The 18,592-nt window shown below is 41.1% G+C and overlaps 1 protein-coding gene across 1 annotated transcript in view; it reads right to left on the reverse strand.

Moving 5' to 3' along the window:
• Positions 1 to 18,592, reverse strand: part of myt1lb (myelin transcription factor 1-like, b) — a gene marked incomplete at its 5' end in the record, with an annotated part of 86,335 nt that overhangs the window by 67,116 nt on the left and 627 nt on the right. The gene's annotated exons all lie outside the window — the stretch shown is intronic.

Below are 18,592 nucleotides of genomic sequence, written 5' to 3' on the forward strand. Positions count from 1 at the left end.
AAATAAAATAGTATTTTTGCACATCTTTCATAACAATAAACGTAAAATTCTGTAGCTTTTTTTAAGTTTTTCACTTCAGCAAGTATCTGCCAAGTGTCGTCTTTCAGGTTTTCAAATTTTCAGGTCTATGCTCAAAAAGTGAATAAATGGATTATAAATACAGCATAAATATAAGTTAGTACCATAAAATCCCCTAAAAATACAAAAAATTAAATAAAAATATATAAAATATAGTAAATTAATTTCATTTCTGTCATTTTTGACCGACACGCGAAGAGCACCAAAGTCCTCTGATTCATTTAATTCTCAGGGAAAAGCTCAAATAAAGACCACAAGATATAAAATAAAAACAGACACATCAAATACTGTACATGAAGAACTCGAATATGACTAACAATGAACATTCATGAATTCATATAATTAACTGCAGGTGGCTTGTCATTGGCATTATATGCGCATCTCTGCGTGTTTGATGAGAATGGAGACAGGACATTAGAATGAAAGATCTGTGAAATGTGTGCATGCTCTGACTGCTGGTGTAAAAGCATCTCTCGCTGTGCCACTACACTGCGATCTATATGCGCGAACAGCTAGAGTGCCGTCACCATGGTGATCTCCGGCTCAAATCCAAGTGGGATTTGCCATCTTGGCAGGCAGACAACGAGGAAGCCAGCAGGAGTGACTGGAGTACAGGAGGACGGAGAGAAGCTGAGAGATATAAGCACAACATTAGATCTAACCAAATTCTGCTTCAAAATGACTCGAACAGAAAAGCCAAACAGAGGAGCTTTAGTGTTCTCATATGATCATACATATCTGTGCTTCTACTAAAAAGAGCGTGCAGAGGATGGTTAAAGGCAATGAAGGTCAAAGACGTGCTTTCAGTAGAGAACCTGGCGAAGTGCATCTGACAGGCACTTGTTTGGGTATCAGCTCTGGAAAGCATTTGCACACTGGAAACATCTCATGTGGTGTAATGCATTAGTGTACACATGGCATCAAAAGCACATGTCTCTATGTCTGGTGTATATGAGCACCAAGTGTGTTCACATCATGTGGTCACAATCAAATAATGTCCATCACTATGCACCAGACCACTAGAAAAATGGAAAATGGCCAGTAGAGGTGGAGCTGGGGAAGGTGAAGGGTTTCAGACGTACTCTGATAGTGTATTGTACGACCAGCTCACAGCAAACACTGAACCAGACTATTTAAATGTTGAGCAAGTAATCTCATTGGCTTCAGCAGATCCAGCAGAGGCCAATCAGCTTGTGCCAAGCAAATAATGTGATCATGTGATCAGTCTGCGCCCTCTAGAGTAGGGCTGGGTATCCTTCAATAATTTTCGATAATCGATACTGATCAATACCCTGACTTCGATACCCATTCCTGAACGATACTTTTTCAGATTCAAAATATAATGAAATCCGTTTTAACTCAAGCTCAAGCGCACGAAAAAAAGCTTGCCGCAAATCACTGGCAAAAGTAGCTTAATGATTATGAATGTGTCAGGAAAAAATCGCAAGGGGACATTTTTATTGTGTAATAATAAACTAGTGTTTTCTGAGTCAGTGTTGGCTGCAAAGATGAAGTTGACGTTGCTGACTCGTCATCTCCGCCTTATAGTGAATGCACGCGCCTATAGAGAGAAATGCACCTTTCGTTTGGATTACATAATCAGAGAGAATTTGTTTTCGATCTGAATTGTTTTGTTTAAAAGTAGAAATTTCAAGCTTTTTCTCATGTCTGTGAGGCAAGTATCCTATACGCTGAGTTTCTGTTCATTTGTGATGCATCGAGCCTGGTGAAATGTAGCCACACTTTTGATCTTTTCCACATCTTTTCCATCTATGGGTGTTGGGACTCTTACACACTACAGCCTCACGTGTGAGCCACGTCTCTGGCCACGTGGTTTTCCTTGATATCTCGCAACAGCTAATAATTCTGCATGCTTATTGGCTCACTATCTTGTGCGCAGGAGATACGGTTTCTCGAGCGCACGCAATAGTTTCTCGAGAGCATGTGAAAGTCTGTATTTTTATTTTTTGCAAAGGTCCCTTTAGGGGCTCCGTAGTAAACCCTGGTCTAATCCCTGAAGAATACATGCATCTTTAGATTTAAGCCAAAATAATGTATCTAAAAGGGGAGCACAATTTTGCAGCACTTAATAAAATGCTTAGCCCTAAATTATTTGAAATGCATATAAAATGTACACAGCTTTAACAAGCTAATAAACTTATTGTCATGTCATTTTTTTAAGTCATACATAAATGAAACAAACAAACAAAAAGTAAGATTTCTGTTATAGTACTAATACACTGAGTGTTTTAATTCCACAATAACCAGGTTTATATATTTATCCTCAATGTATCCGATTTGCTTCAATCTCATACATTTGAACTAACTGATTATTGCTTGTTCCACAGCTAGTCATATTTTAACGCTTCAAACTTTTTAACTGAATACATTTAATTGTTTTCACAATGATCAGATTTATGCTGGTTTTAAGCAATTTGAATAAAAATCGAAATGCAATGTAAGTCGCTTTGGATAAAAAGTGTCTGCCAAATGCGTAAATGTAAATGTAAATGTAAAAGCATTTTGAAAAAATGATAATCTAAATAAAATCAAACAGATGCAAATAGTTAAAAATAAAATATGCCTTGATTCTTTGAGTGCAGAAATCTTACATAAGCTTTACATATCTTACATAAGCTATAAACAGTCGAGACGCAGGAAACGCTCAGCATAAACACTTCCTCTATACCAGAGGTAAGATAAATGGATAGATTTTAAAAATGAACCCAGAATGAAAAATGAAGTGTAGGTACGTAGCCTCTCTTTTGAAAGTATGGAATACCTCGGCATCACACGGACCCCATTACAGGTCTCCAACAATAGCACTTGATTAGACGCCACACACTGCCTATTGTTGGTAGACCTCCCTATGCAATTTGGTTTCCTCTATGCAGTCATTCAATCACATTAAGCCTCCATTAAATATGTAAATGTGTGTTGCAGTGGTGGGCTGTGATAGCGCGGGAGGGGTGTGCAGTGATTAATGGACCAGAGCACACAGGGATGCTTGACTAGCTCTGCTGATAGAGGAGTGAGACTGAAGGGTTGTGCTGAGGATGTGCCGGCTTGTCAGTCCAACTTGCTCCCAGCGTTTATTCGGAAATCCCGTCTCTCTCTTCAACTCTTATTCTGCCTTTCTGCCCCAGCTAGAGAGGTCCAGCACTCGGCTATCGCGCCACTTTGTCCGCCTGAAATCCCGCCCTGCCAGCATGGCCACGTGCCAAAGCTTTTAGCGAGCGCTATCTGTCAAGGTATGAATAATACAACCCGCAGACTGTCCGCGGAATCCAAATGAGGTATAGCTACATCAGGACCAAAGCGCTCTACTTACACACTCGCGCCAACAAAAGGCAATTATTGGAGCCAGTTGCAGCTATGGAAATGAGAAGGACCGGTATTCATGCCCTGTAGGAAAAAAGAACAGATAGCAACACAACTACTGCGTACATAAAGAAATAAATAACAAAAACCAACACCGACACCGACAATTAAATAACTGCACAAAAAAGAACGACCAACAATGAAACAACTACTGATCATCTGAAAAAAAAGAAGCAACGATTGTTAAAAAGGAGCAGTTAAAAAAAAAAAATGTACTTGAATGTTTTAAAACTCAGGTTTTGTTATAAATGCCATGCAGTTCTGATGGCTAGTCTGAAAATTTACAGGGAATGTTAAAAAGACAACGTTGTCAGAAAACTTTATTTTACTGCATGTATTTACCCAAGAAAATAAGGTACTAATTGGACTTAACATGGGTTGAGGTTAGTTATTACCTTGATATTGTAATTCTTTTAGTAATGGTCCTGATATACTCATGGAGAAGTTCTTTTAATTTTTTCGCTTAGGGGTGATTTTTTTTCTTTTGAAGCTTAACAGTAGTAAACATGAAAAAGTGTCAGTGTATCTTTCAAGTAGAATTATAACTTCAGTTTCTACTATAAAGTGGCTCTCCAGTGTGTTCATGTTTTCGACGGACTGAACAGAAGAAATGAACTGGAGAAGATTTACATGTCAAAGAAAGCGGAGCCTCAGAGCCACACCCACCTATTGCATCATCACCATGAACCAATGTTACTACGACGGTGTTTACTAGCCGGAGTGAATTTTTCCAAAAAGTTTGCTTTGACAAGCTGTTTTGAACTCCCAAAATGAACCGTTTTGGCCTGATTTTGTTTTTAAATTCCATCACTTGAAGTATATGGAGCCTTAAGCACGTACAGTAATATGGTTTCGCTACAGAACTGTAAAAAGCGCTATCAAAGTACTTTTCAAACTGTTTATTTTTTTATTACAAAGTACCATAAGTGCTTTTTTGCATACTATTGTAGTACAATGGTACGTATCCAAAATGTTATTACCATTTTATCAAAAATTACTGACTATAGTGTTAAGCCCTGTTCACACAAAAAACAATGACTATAATGATAACTATATTAGCATCCACACACATCATAGCGTTCTGTTTGTTAATAGCGCATGCTGCAGTTTTGTCGTCTGCCACTTTAAATGCTCATCAAAGTCTGTTGGATTCTGATTGGCTGTCAATGTTTGATGTGAAAGTTACTCTGTATTGTTGCTCTGTACCGTTATTGTTAGTTGTGGTGTGGACTCTGCTATTCTTTTATATTGAGAAAGATTTTTAGTTATCTTTATCGTTATCGTCCTTGGCGTGAACGGGCCTTTATTCAGCATGAGTGACCTTTCCAACAGCATTCAATCCCCTGACCAATACAATCTGCTCAGAAAGCTGTGCATTAGGAGCCTGATGTCTCACACCCACATCTGCTTTACATCAATACTGCGACAGAGTACTTATGCAGTTATTCAGCTATGCACATTATTCATGCCGTAATCTGGTTTTGCTCTGCTTATCCCCTTCACCAGCGCTTTGCTAGCACACACTATATAAGTAATATCAATAATCTATTTACTGTTCCCATAATTACCTTGCGTTCAGGCAGTTGGGTAGAGTATCAATCCATCATTGGCTAGTTTACATATGAGTTTATACAACAGATGAACCATAAATGACAGTATCGTGGGCTATTTGTAATATGGGGTGAGATTCCGTTATGCAAAGAGGCTAAATATGATATGAAATGTAAATATTAGATTGGTTCCAGTTTGGCATAGCAAAACACTTCCGCTCTGTTACAAAGCCTAATGAGTCCACTGTCTGCATATCTTATAAGGCATCTTAAACGAAAGGGAACCTGAAATCACAAAAATACACTCGAGTTTGCCTAATTCTGCAGTCTGTTTAACAAGTGCAGTAAAAGGCCACTCGATGATAGCTCTGACTGGAAGCTCGTGATTTTGCCAAGATTTGGGTGTATATGTCACGCAAACATGGCGTCACTCAGGGAGATGTACATATTTACTGGTGAACACTCACTTTTAGGCAAACAGAATGCATTAGTAAATGACCGTTTTTACAGTACATGATAGTAAAAAAAATTTGCAGAGACAAGTGTGTTAAACCAATATGCCTGCAAACAAATGTTGAAACAAAAGCACTGAATAGCATTGCATTTATCAAATTATGCACCTTACTGTACTAAATGTGCACTTGTAGTGTACTTCACATCTTGCAGATAACATAATATTAATGAAATAAAAGTATACTTGGATATATTTACATTTTTATAAGCTTTTTTAAGAATGTCAAATTAAAAGTACATTTTAAAATCATTGTTTTAATAATAGTTTGTCGTGCTTTAATAAGTTCACTTGTTTTTGATGTGTTGACTAACATACTAAAGCACATAAAGTACTTGATTATAATTTAAAAAAATGTTTGCATTATTTTCCTGTTATCTCTGTAAAGCTGCTTTGAAAGAATCTGAATTGTAAAAAGCGCTATATAAATAAATGTGACTTGACTTTAACTGAAGTCTATTGTTTGATATTACATTTAAAGTTAATATATTTTAAATGTGTTAAATTTTGACGTGGACTCTGCACATGTGTAATTGTATATATATTTAAATACATGACATGCAAGTTTCAACAGAAATGGCATTTAAGTATATTTTACTTTACCGTAAATACTTGTCAGTACATTCAGCAGTACCATATTTCAAAGACAATAGAAGTAATTATGAAATTACCTATGAAGAAGTAATTAAGTGGGTCGAAAACATTCTAAAGTTCAGATAATTGCATATAATATAAATTTATACAAATTTATTTAGGTAACACTTTATTATTCAGTGTCCTTGTTATAAATGCTACAATCAACTAACCCTAAACCATATAAGTGCATGTTGTTAATTATTATTATTCAGTACTTAATTATATGTAACTACAGTGTAACAAGGATGCCTTAAAATAAAAATATTTTGGAAACACACTTTATTTTAATGTGTCCTTATTTATTTACAAGCATTACCTATCTTAAACCCTACAACTATATTGAGTAGTTGTTAGTTAGTATTACTTAGTAATTGCTAGTGTTATAACACTGTAACAAGAACACAAAATACATTGTGACCTAAATACTCATTTAATTGCAATTAGCATGCAATTAAGTATATTCTTAATTTCTAAAGTGTATTATTTCTGTAATAATTTTTTTTTAAGTCTACAAACACGTACAAGCATCCTGACATGGCTGAATGTTGATAAGTAGTCAGAGATAGCAAGTGGGAAAACCTCACATCCAACTTTGAACTGTTCATGATGCCTTAGAAGACTGTTTTAAAGGCTAAAGACGGCACAGTTTGCCTGACAGAATGCTTATAAAATAGCAAAGGCAGGCTGTAAATAGTGGCTCCCTCATTAGCTGTGTTTTCTTATTAACAAATAATAACAGCAGTGCTTTGTTTTTACCTCTCGCCACATGAATTATTCAGCTTTTCACAGAATCGCCCATGACTCTTTTATGGAGCATCTTGAGCAACCCAGATACTAAATGTCACTCAAAACATTGATGTCACACACTAGTCGTTTGCATGTGTGTGTGTGTGTGTGTGTGTGTGTGTGTGTGTGTGTGTGTGTGTGTGTGTGTGTGTGTGTGTGTGTGAGAGAGAGAGTGTGTACTCAGCATCAGCGCTGAATAATGTGTGTCACTCTTGTGTGTTGGTGTGTGTGCATCACATGTCATCTCGCACCTTCTCGATCAGAAACTCCAGACAGAAACAGTTCGTAATCTCCTCATTTCGGTGGAAAGAAAACCCCTCTTGCTTGAGCGCTGCTCAGTTCGAATCCCAAACCAAATCCCAATCCCTGTCCTTCAGCCAGGGAAAATGTAAACATGTAAAGGTCACATTTCACCCCCAAACCCCCGGATTAATTCATCCAGATGTCTTTTTATTTTTTTGTAGCTATCACTATATATTCTCATTGGTGTAATACAGTATTTTACACTAACTAACTAACTAACTAACTAACTAACTAACTACTTACTTACTTACTAAAGCCAATTTTAGAACCATTAAGATGTTGGTATTTATATTTAATATTTTTGCACTGTGACATTATTTTTATGACAATTAAGCAAGTTTTCTCTCCAATAAATAACTCAAAATATATCCTTTTTGTATAAACAACACCCACACACACACACACACACACACACACACACACACACACACACACACACACACACACACACACACACACACACACACACACACACAAACACAAACACACACATATATAGATTTATTTTTTTTATTTTTTTGCTTTATGATAACAATGCAAAACGCAAAATCAAAACCATTACAATTTTCTTTAATCAAAATACAATTTCTTTCTGCTGATTTTGAATTTTGGGGTGAAATATTACCTGGACATGCCTCATTAAAAAAAATCACCTATAAATGAAAGCATTGTATATATATTGTGTTTTTTCTTCAGAATCAACTCTTGCATGTAGATTTGAATGTGGTTGGGAAGGAAGCCCAATCAATTTTTTTTGTCGCCATGGTTACACGCCGCCTGTATAATTGCATGTCTGCTCTCATGGGGTACATGAGGTCGGTTTTGGGGTCGGGGCTGACAGGAGGGTGTAACTAATCTCCCTCATGATCACTACCTGTTCCTGTCACCACCCCCTCCTCCCAGTGCAGATCGTTTTCTCATTCATCTTCTCTCCTTTCTTCTCAGAGAGCCAAAGGTTTGCCAGACGAGGCTCCTGTAATTCCAGAGACGTGTCAGTCATTCAGCCGCGTGTAAACTGAGCAGAAACTAGTAATCTGGAATCTGAGTAGGCGGGCTGTGAATCAGAGTAGAGACCTTAGATCATTGCAAGCTTTTGTGTTCCGTGCTTCTAATAGCTCCTTTTTTCTAATAGCGCCAATGGAAGAATGGCACAACTGTATAAGATACAAAATGTTGACCATTAGCTACATCTAAGAGCATGTAATATCAAATTGTTTTTGTTGGTTGCTGATTGGCTGTCCTTCCGCCATGTATATATATGTATACATATAACAAAGATGCACCAATGTATTGGCCAACAATCGGTATCAGTCAATCAAGATAGTTAAAAAACAGCCGATGATCGGGGCTGATTATATCCTGTCAATGTCACATGCCTGTCCTGTCTTGTGCTGCACATGGGGGTTTTGTTATTTTGGGCCATGTGCTCTTGTTATTGTCTGATCCCTCCCCCTTGTTATCTGATTATTGTTTGAGTTCATCCACCTGTTCCCTCCTGATTAGTTTCCCTTTATTAGTTCCCTCTTGTTTGCAGTCTGTGTCGGTACATTGTCTTTTGTTTCCTGTTCCCCGAGACCTGCCAGAGTGTTCTGAGTTTGTTTATTGTTTTTGTATTTACTTGGTTCTATTTTTCCCCCTCGTGGGTTTTGTTTTGCATTTTTGTTATTAAATACTTCTTTTTCTCCAGCATTTGAGTCCTCACATTTTTGTTCTTAGTTTGCCGTGACAGAATGTACCGACCATTATGAGGACTCAGCGGAGAAGAGAGGCGCCACCAGTCTCCTGTCCGCAATGGGAGCGGATTCTCCGTTTTCAGGAGTTGGTCTCCCTCCGTCAGCAGGGGATGGAGGTGAGGGAGTTTGGTCAGAGGTTCCGTCGCGCTGCTGAAGGGCTGAACCTGGGCGAGGAGGCTTGCAGGGATCTGTTTAATTATGCGCTGGATGAACCGATGGACTGGCTGATCTGTAGGGCTTTTGACCATGTCAGCTTTGAGGCGATGGTGGAGGGTTTCATTCGCCATCGGGAGAGGATCGCCAGGGGAGTGGTCTCTGTTCCGGTGATCCAAGTTCCAGTGGACCCAGTTCCGGTGGTTCCGAAACGGAGGAGGAGAAGGAAGAACCCCTCCGTGGCTATTCCGGTGGACCCAGTTCCGGTGGACCCAGTTCCGGTCGACCCGAGTCCGGTAGACCCAGTTCCGGTGGACCCAGTTCCGGTCGACCCGAGTCCGGTGGTCCCAGTTCCGGTGGTCCCAGTTCCGGTGGTCCCAGTTCCGGTGGTCCGGGGACGGAGGAGAAAGAGAAAGGCCTCCTCAATGACCTTTCCGATGGCTCCTAACCCGGAGGCCATCCCGGAGGTGACTGCCATCCCTGACGCGTCGCCCTGGTACCTTGCCTTGCCAGCCCCGCCCAAGCTGCTCGCCCTACCGGCCCCGCCCAAGCTGCTCGCCCTGCCAGCCCCGCCCCAAACTGCTCGCCCTGCCGGTCCCGCCCAAGCTGCTCGTCCTGCCGGCACCACCCCAGCGACCAGTCACGTCTGCAGAGCCTGGGTCTTCGGACAAGATGGCCGCCACAGAGACTATTCACGTCACATCTGCCGAGCCTGTGTCTTCGGACATAATGGCCATCGCCAAACCTGTGTCTTCGGACAAGATGGACACCGCCGAGCCAGTGTCTGTTCCTGAGCCGGAGCCAGTGTCTGTTCCTGAGCCGGAGCCAGTGTCTGTTCCTGAGCCGGAGCCAGTGTCTGTTCCTGAGCCGGAGCCAGTGTCTGTTCCTGAGCCGGAGCCAGTGTCTGTTCCTGAGCCGGAGCCAGTGTCTGTTCCTGAGCCGGAGCCAGTGTCTGTTCCTGAGCCGGAGCCAGTGTCTGTTCCTGAGCCGGAGCCAGTGTCTGTTCCTGAGCCGGAGCCAGTGTCTGTTCCTGAGCCGGAGCCAGTGTCTGTTCCTGAGCCGGAGCCAGTGTCTGTTCCTGAGCCGGAGCCAGTGTCTGTTCCTGAGCCGGAGCCAGTGTCTGTTCCTGAGCCGGAGCCAGTGTCTGTTCCTGAGCCGGAGCCAGTGTCTGTTCCTGAGCCGGAGGTGCCAGTTCCAGTGCCAGTTCCAGTGCCTGAGCCGGTGGTGCCAGTTCCAGTGCCTGAGCCGTTGGTGCCAGTTCCAGTGCCAGTTCCAGTGCCTGAGCCGGTGGTGCCAGTTCCAATGCCAGTTCCAGTGCCTGAGCCGTTGGTGTCAGTTCCAGTGCCTAAGCCGGTGGTGCCAGTTCCAGTGCCTGAGCCGGTGGTGCCAGTTCCAGTGCCAGTTCCAGTGCTTGAGCCGTTGGTGCCAGTTCCAGTGCCTGAGCCGGTGGTGCCAGTTCCAGTTCCAGTTCCAGTGCCTGAGCCGGTGGTGCCAGTTCCAGTGCCTGAGCCGGTGGTGCCAGTTCCAGTGCCAGTTCCAGTGCCTGAGCCGTTGGTGCCAGTTCCTGAGCCGGTGCTGTCGGTGCCAGTTCCTGAGCCGGTGCTGTCGGTGCCAGTTCCTGAGTCAGTTCCTGAGCCGGTGTCGGTTCCTGTTCATGAGTCGGTGTCGGTTCCTGTTCCTGAGTCGTGTCGGTTCCTGTGCCATGGCCGCCCGAGGGGTCGTCTCCGCCATGGCCGCCCGAGGGGTCGTCTCCGCCATGGCCGCCCGAGGGGTCGTCTCCGCCATGGCCGCCCGAGGGGTCGTCTCCGCCATGGCCGCCCGAGGGGTCGTCTCCGCCATGGCCGCCCGAGGGGTCGTCTCCGCCATGGCCGCCCGAGGGGTCGTCTCCGCCATGGCCGCCTGACAGATCGTCTCAGCCCTGGCTGCCTACACGATCTTCTCCGCCCTGGTCGCCCGAGGGAGAATCTCTGCCGTGGCCACCTGAAGGGTCGTCTCCGCCCTGGCCACCTGAGGGAAAGTCTCCGCCCTGGCCGCCAGATGGACTGACATTGCCGTCCTGGTCTCTCGAACCCTGTGGGCCACTCTGGTGTCACAATCATTTTGTTTCTCCCATCCCACCCTGGTCTGTCCCTCCCGTCCCGCCCTGGTCTGTCCCTCCCGTCCCGTCCCATCCCGTCCCGCCCTGGTCTGTCCGTCCCGCCCTGGTCTGTCCCTCCCGTCCCGCCCTGGTCTGTCCCTCCCGTCCCGTCTGGGTCTTATGGAGCGTCTGGTAGCCGCTCCGTAGGGAGGGGGTAATGTCACATGCCTGTCCTGTCTTGTGCTGCACATGGGGGTTTTGTTATTTTTGGCCATGTGCTCTTGTTATTGTCTGATCCCTCCCCCTTGTTATCTGATTATTGTTTGAGTTCATCCACCTGTTCCCTCCTGATTAGTTTCCCTTTATTAGTTCCCTCTTGTTTGCAGTCTGTGTCGGTACATTGTCTTTTGTTTCCTGTTCCCCGAGACCTGCCAGAGTGTTCTGAGTTTGTTTATTGTTTTTGTATTTACTTGGTTCTATTTTTCCCCCTCGTGGGTTTTGTTTTGCATTTTTGTTATTAAATACTTCTTTTTCTCCAGCGTTTGAGTCCTCACATTTTTGTTCTTAGTTTGCCGTGACAGTCAATCAAAAGGGTGCAGAAAAACATGTCCGAATGCAACTCAAGAAAATGTCTCATGTTGAATTTCAGGCAAGTTAACGCGACAATAATGCTTTAACAGTTAAAAAATAGTGTGACCCTATGAATCACCTGTAGTTCAAGCCAGGGTTGCCAGATCTAGTTTTTCCCTATACACCAAACATTATTTGTAGCGTGTCCCATCCAATAATGACAAAGAGCTTTATGCTATACTTCTGATAAGAAAGTAACATAGCATGTTCTCCTCTTCTTAAAGAGGAGTCTCCTCTTCTTAAATTCTCTCGATTTTATCACTAAATTCAAACAATAAACGGCTTTTTGGCTTAATTATACGATGTTTGAATACATTTGCCATGAAGACAAGTGCTTATGAAAACTGCCTTATGTGCATCTGAGGTCTATACAAACATTTCAGCTTTTATTTGAGTGTAATAGTTATAGTCTATTATATCTGGAAATAAATAACAGTTGAGTATAATAGCTCTGTTGTTAATTTTAACCACTAATATTATAGTGTACCAAATGAGAGGTTCCCTGTATAGTTTGCAGCAATATTTTTTCCCTAAGTCTTAGGGCCTAAGAAAAATCTAACTATCGGTATTGGCATCGGCCAATATGATTCGGAATAATCAGCTATCAGTATCGTCTGAGAAATTTAGTATCGGTGCATACATGACCACCTTCCAAATATTGTTTTGGTCCCCCTTTTGCTGCTAAAACAGCCCTGACCCATTGAGGCATGGACTCCACTAGATCCTGAAGGTGTGCTGTGGTTTGTGGCACCAAGATGTTAGCAGCAGATACTTTAATCCGGTAAGTTGCGAGGTGGGGCATCCAAGGATCGGACTTGTTTGTTCAGCACATCCCACAGATGCTCGATTGGATTGAGATCTGGGGAATTTGGAGGTCAAGTCAACACCTCAAACTCATTGTTGTGCTCCTCAAACCATTCCTGAACCATTTTTGCTTTGTGGCAGGGCGCATTATCCTGCTGAAAGAGGCCACAGCCACCAGGGAACACCGTTTCCATGAAAGGGAGTACATGGTCTGCAACAATGCTTAGGTAGGGGGTATGTGTCTAGGGGTGTAAATCGGACAGTTCATCACGATACGATATTTGCCAATACCTCAAAAAATTCCGCGATACGATTACGGTTCAATTCGATTCTGGGCTATTTCAATTGATTTATCGATATTTAGATATTATTTGCCAATTTTACACAATCAGTTATATTTTTATTAACTCACAAATGCAACCAAAATATATAACATGAACGTTTAATTAAACTCTTTGAACACCCACTCCCAATTGGGACATTTACAACAGAAGAGTTCATTTGCAAAAACAGATCACTCCGTTCTTGTTCATTTTCATAAATCATGTTTTTTTTTTTTATTGTGCATTCCAAGTAATATCGATCAAACAGCTGCTGGGTTGTAAAACATGAACTCGCAATGTCTTGTTTAGGGTTCAGTCAATCTTGCCAGGCGTCTATTTTGGCAGAGGAGATTAACGTTACAAAGGCACACCTATTGAAAATGCGGAAATGCGTAGACTGACATTACATATGGATGTGGAGAGTGTCAAAATAAAGGTACCTCATATCGATATTTTACGTGTGGCATCGATGCATTGTATCGTAAGACGTTTTGATCAATGCATCAATCCATGTTGATGTATTGTTACACCCGTATACGTGTCAAAACATCCACATGGATGGCAGGACCCAAGGTTTCCCAGTAGAACATTGCCCAAAGTATCACACTGCCTTCACTGGCTTGCCTTCTTCCCATAGTGCATCTGGTGCCATGTGTTCCCCAGGCAAGCGACGCACACGCACCTGGCCATCCACGTGATGTAAAAGAAAACGTGCTTCATCAGACCAGGCCACCTTCATTCATACTGTATCTCCGTGGTCCAGTTCTGATGCTCACGCGCCCACTGTTGGCACTTTCGGCGGTGGACAGGGGTCAGCATGGGCACCCTGACTGGTCTCCATACGCAACAAACTGCGATGCACAGTGTATCCTGACACTATATCAGAACCAGCATTAACTTCTGGAGCAATCTGAGCTACAGTAGCTGGTCTGTGGAATCGGAGTCAGACCACACGGGCCAGCCTTCGCTCCCCATATCCATCAATGAGCCTTGGCCGCCCATGACCCTGTCGCCGGTTCACCACCATTCCTTGTTTGGACCACTTTTGATAGATTAGATTTAATGTACATGTGGGGAACACCCCACAAGAGCTGCAGTTTTGGAGATGCTCTGACCCAGTCATCTAGCCATCACAATTTGGCCCTTGTCAAACTCGCTCAAATCCTTACGCTTGCCTCTATATATACATGCACTTCTTTTACACAAGGGTATGTATCTCACAACAGACTGATCACATGACAAGTTTTGCTGCTCATTTCCATAAAGTTAAGCTTTTCTCAACATCATTTCAGTGTTCATATCCACATTGCATGTCAATGATATTTCGGTCACTCATGTTGCTGGAAACCACAAGTCTCATTGAAAATGTGTGAATGACTTTTGGTTGATTTATCGCTCCAAATCAGTGTATGTTTGAACGCTCCTTAAATAATCAAAGTTTAGTCAGGAAACGGTTCTTTGACATTGTTTTTTTTTTTTTTCAGCATTTAGATTCAGCATTAACATACTGGCTTTCTGCTAAGCAAAATTACAAAACCTCAATTGAATCTATTAATAACAGCTGGGGGTAATCATGTGTTGTAGACTGGCCATAAAACAGATGCGAATGGGTTTAGGGAGTGTGCATACATTCAGCAAGTATGTGACTGAAGTCACGGATGAGGAGCAAGTTGTACACATGCTTAAGCAAAGTGTCAAAAGGACTAATTAACATATTAATGATCCCACCTTAGCACTGCAGCTCCCGTTGGATAGTCAAAACACTTTGATAAGCATGCAAATGAGAACCCACCAGCTGAAGAAGAAATTATCTGAAGCGTGAAAGAGAAAGATAGAGGAACAGAGAGAGAGAGAGAGAGAAGAGAGGCTGATAGTAATGATTGAACCGTTGTTTTATTTATCTTTAATTATCTAGTTAAAGCTGCTGGTGGAGGGACATAAAAGACAGGGAGCAGGTGCACAGTAATGCAATCTTCACCTCCATCTTTAGCCACCTCTCATTCTCAGTCTTTCTTCTCAGAGATGCCAATCAATGCAGCGGTGAAGCCAGCTGTCCATCAAAAGTCCAGAGACCATCAAACTAGCTGTCAGATGCTGAAGTCAGGTCGGGATTCAGACAAGGGTCATTGAATATACAGCATGAAAAGGTCCGATTCTTTGCCAATAATGAAGACATTTTTCAAGGACCATGCAGGTGTTCTGAGTGGTTTTAAGTAAAAATTTGGCCAAAAATATAAAGCTGTCAATCCATCAACAGATTGTTTGCTGGCCATGTATGCATTTGGCAGTTAGATAGAAATACAAGCATGCCATCCTTCCAAATCCTTCCTTCCTTCTAAATTATGAGTCTAAAGAACATTACAGAGTATAAATATGTAAATAGCTCTGAAATGTACAGAAATATGCTTACTAAATGCCTAGAAAGTTCCTGTGAAATGCCCTTTGTATCACTAAGAAGATAGAGAAACACATTTATGCTAACCATTGACATGAAATCCGAAATACCTAAAAGTATTTATGCATGAGGTTCTTATGAGCTCACATTACTTGGAATATTACATTGACTACAATCTGAAATACCGAGTCCATGTTATGATATAACACGATTGTGAACTGTCCAGCTATCCAGCAGAGGTTACGGTCACAGGTCTAAATTTGTTTGCTAATTTTACATTTCTGCATTTGACAGACCAGGTTTATAATAGTTACAGTAACTAAAACTAAAACCATACTAAAAAAATGTGTTACTTGAAATACAATAAACATTAACTTAAATAAATATCGACATTTGTTGCCAAGGAAACATTTCTCACTTACATTTAGTTTATCTAAAAATCTTAAAAATTAATAAAAACTATATAAACATTAAATAAAAAACTAATAAAAATGACAAAATTAATAAAACTTGAACTGACATTAAAATGAAAATGGATATCATACTAGAATCTATAATAGTATCTCAAATATCCTAAAATAACACTGCTTTTATCCAAAGGGACTCTATCAGCTCATGCATTTCCTGAGAATCAAACCAATCCCCAGCACTCTACTCTGTTTGAGCTATAACTAGAACAAATGAACTGGTTAAGGAGTTCAGAGTGTGCGCAGTCAACAGAGTGAAGTCACATTCACACTTGTGCATTCACACTTGCAGATTAATTTGAAACATGGCATGGTTTGCATGAAAAATTGGTAATATGAAAGCTGTCATGTGGACACGGGAGCGCACCGGGGTACCGAACCCAAGTCCTGCACGGGTCCTGTTTGGTAAACCCGCACCCGCCCCGCACCTGCAGTATTTAACAGAACACCTGACCAGACCCGAACCTGCATTAAATCTACTACATCAGGTAGATGCAAATTATTTATTTCTCATGTAACACAAGCAATCAAACCAACATTAGTCATTCTGAGTTGATGCATTTTTTTTAAATAGACACACAGCCCAACATGGTAATAATTAACAGTAAAAACAAAGATGAGAGCGTGCATCCATTGAATAAATTATACAAACGTTTGCCTACATCATGTGAACAGTCTGCCCATACTGGCGATATAGAACAAATGTGCATAAATCACACCATAGGCTATACAGAGAGGTTACCATAAGTTAAAATTATAGCCAATTATGAGCCTTAACTGTCATATAATATCTGGGATATTTTAGCGGATTCACTCACGCATTTAATTGCTGTTGTCTCTCCTGAAGCTCTGCAGTGTATATGTGCCCTCTTAGCAGCATGAAAAATAAAACTTTTATTTAAAATGTAGATAGATTATATACAGAAAGCGAGTAAAGAGCACTCATTTATAATCACAGAAGCTGTCGATCCCTTCAGTTTCAGCGTGACTGACTACAATGCTCAACGCAGGAAATCGCACTGTCAATAGAAACCTTTGACGGTCTTCAGACTACTGAGCGTCAACACAGATAAGCGACCTGCACCGCAAATGACAACGTATATATATTATTATTTAACTGGGATACGAGCGAGCAAGAGTATAGTGGTGCTGAGTGAGATCAGAGCGGCAAATGAAAGGCTCACAATCCACTCTCTCCTCACAGAAGAAATGCGGCACACATTCAGTGTCATTCACTCTGCTCCGCCATACAGCACCAAATCAATAAAAACACAATATATTGACCCGCGTTCTGTTTTCCATCAAGTTTGTGATGAAGTTAGATGAACACAAATGCACCAGGCTTTGATAGAATACAGTGAGAGTGAAACTAGACCAGCAGGAACAGTCGCACTCGGACTCGGACCACAGCAAACGCTCTCTAAGAGATTAGTAGATGAATCACCGTGACCTTTTATTTGATGCCTACACTGTAGTTTGGACTCATTTTTGGTTCTTTATTGTTAGCTGATGTGTGACTGTTGGTCCAGATACTGAAGTTGAGCCACATTGTTTTTAGGTAAAGCATTGATTCCAAAACAAATGGCAAGTGTGTGGAGAACTTGTAAATTCACCATGAAATCGAAATTGACCATTCTTGTTTTTTTTAATGGAATGTTGCAGTGTTTTATAAATGACTGCACATGTTTTAAAATTCATATGCCCTGGAAATCTTAAATCAAAACATAACCACCCTCCCCGTGGAAACGACGTCTGTTCTCTTCGTGACGTATGTCTCGACGGAGGGTTGAGATTAAGATCCTCCGCAACTGACTGCAAACTGGCATCTTCCTACGAGCCAATCAGTTCCAAGGACGAAATCAAGTCCCACATACCCTACACATTTTCCAGAAATCTAAAAGTAAAAGTTCATAGTAGTTCCTTACATATTACTATTCTAGGTTTAAAAAAATGCCTCTTTTAGGGGTAAATAACGTACAAAGTTGTCCCTTTAAGGGTCTGCGCCAGTGACAAGCTAATCATTTTTGCAATTTTTTCTGACAGTGTAACATCTAAATTAATGGTTTTATTCAAGTCAAAAAAAAAATTATTCACTGAACCAACCTATTTACACATCAATTCATACAAACAAATCTCCACTTCAGCAGCACTTATTACACAAAACTTGACAGTTTTATTACTATTCCTCTCTATATTGAGAAGAATTTTACATAGGGGTTTGTTCATATCATTCGACTGGTGTATATTTATCTCTTTATGTATATTTCACATTGAAATTTTATTGAAATTTCCATCATTTATAATTGCTCAAAATGTTGCTTTTTTATGAAACATTTAAGTGATGATAAAAAAAAGAATGCATTACAGTAAGTTAGAATAAAATAGTTTTTTTTTTTTTTAAAGCATGTTCAGATATTCATACAACAAAATATTCTAGAGGCCATAAAAGTTTTGTGAAAATTATCAAAAATGCTTCTGTGGCAAATCTTTTTTTAAAAAGCTTTCGGGGAAAGAGTTAACATTTTATTCTTACAAATATGGTGATTTTTTTTTCTGTTCACAGTATTTTCTGATTGATGAAGTGATAAAAAAGATATGCAAATTACCCTTTATGAAAACCTTTAACTATAACATGTGACAGGAATTTGAACCTGGCTTTAATGTTCAGATTTCTGTTATGGAAATATATGCAAATATGTGCAAATTTAATTTAATTAATATAAAAAAAACTGTCTTAATGTACTGTGCTTCTTCAACTGTGGCAG

The sequence above is a fragment of the Scardinius erythrophthalmus genome (genome assembly GCF_964197995.2).
Source record: "Scardinius erythrophthalmus genome assembly, chromosome: 19".
Lineage (NCBI taxonomy): Eukaryota > Metazoa > Chordata > Actinopteri > Cypriniformes > Leuciscidae > Scardinius > Scardinius erythrophthalmus.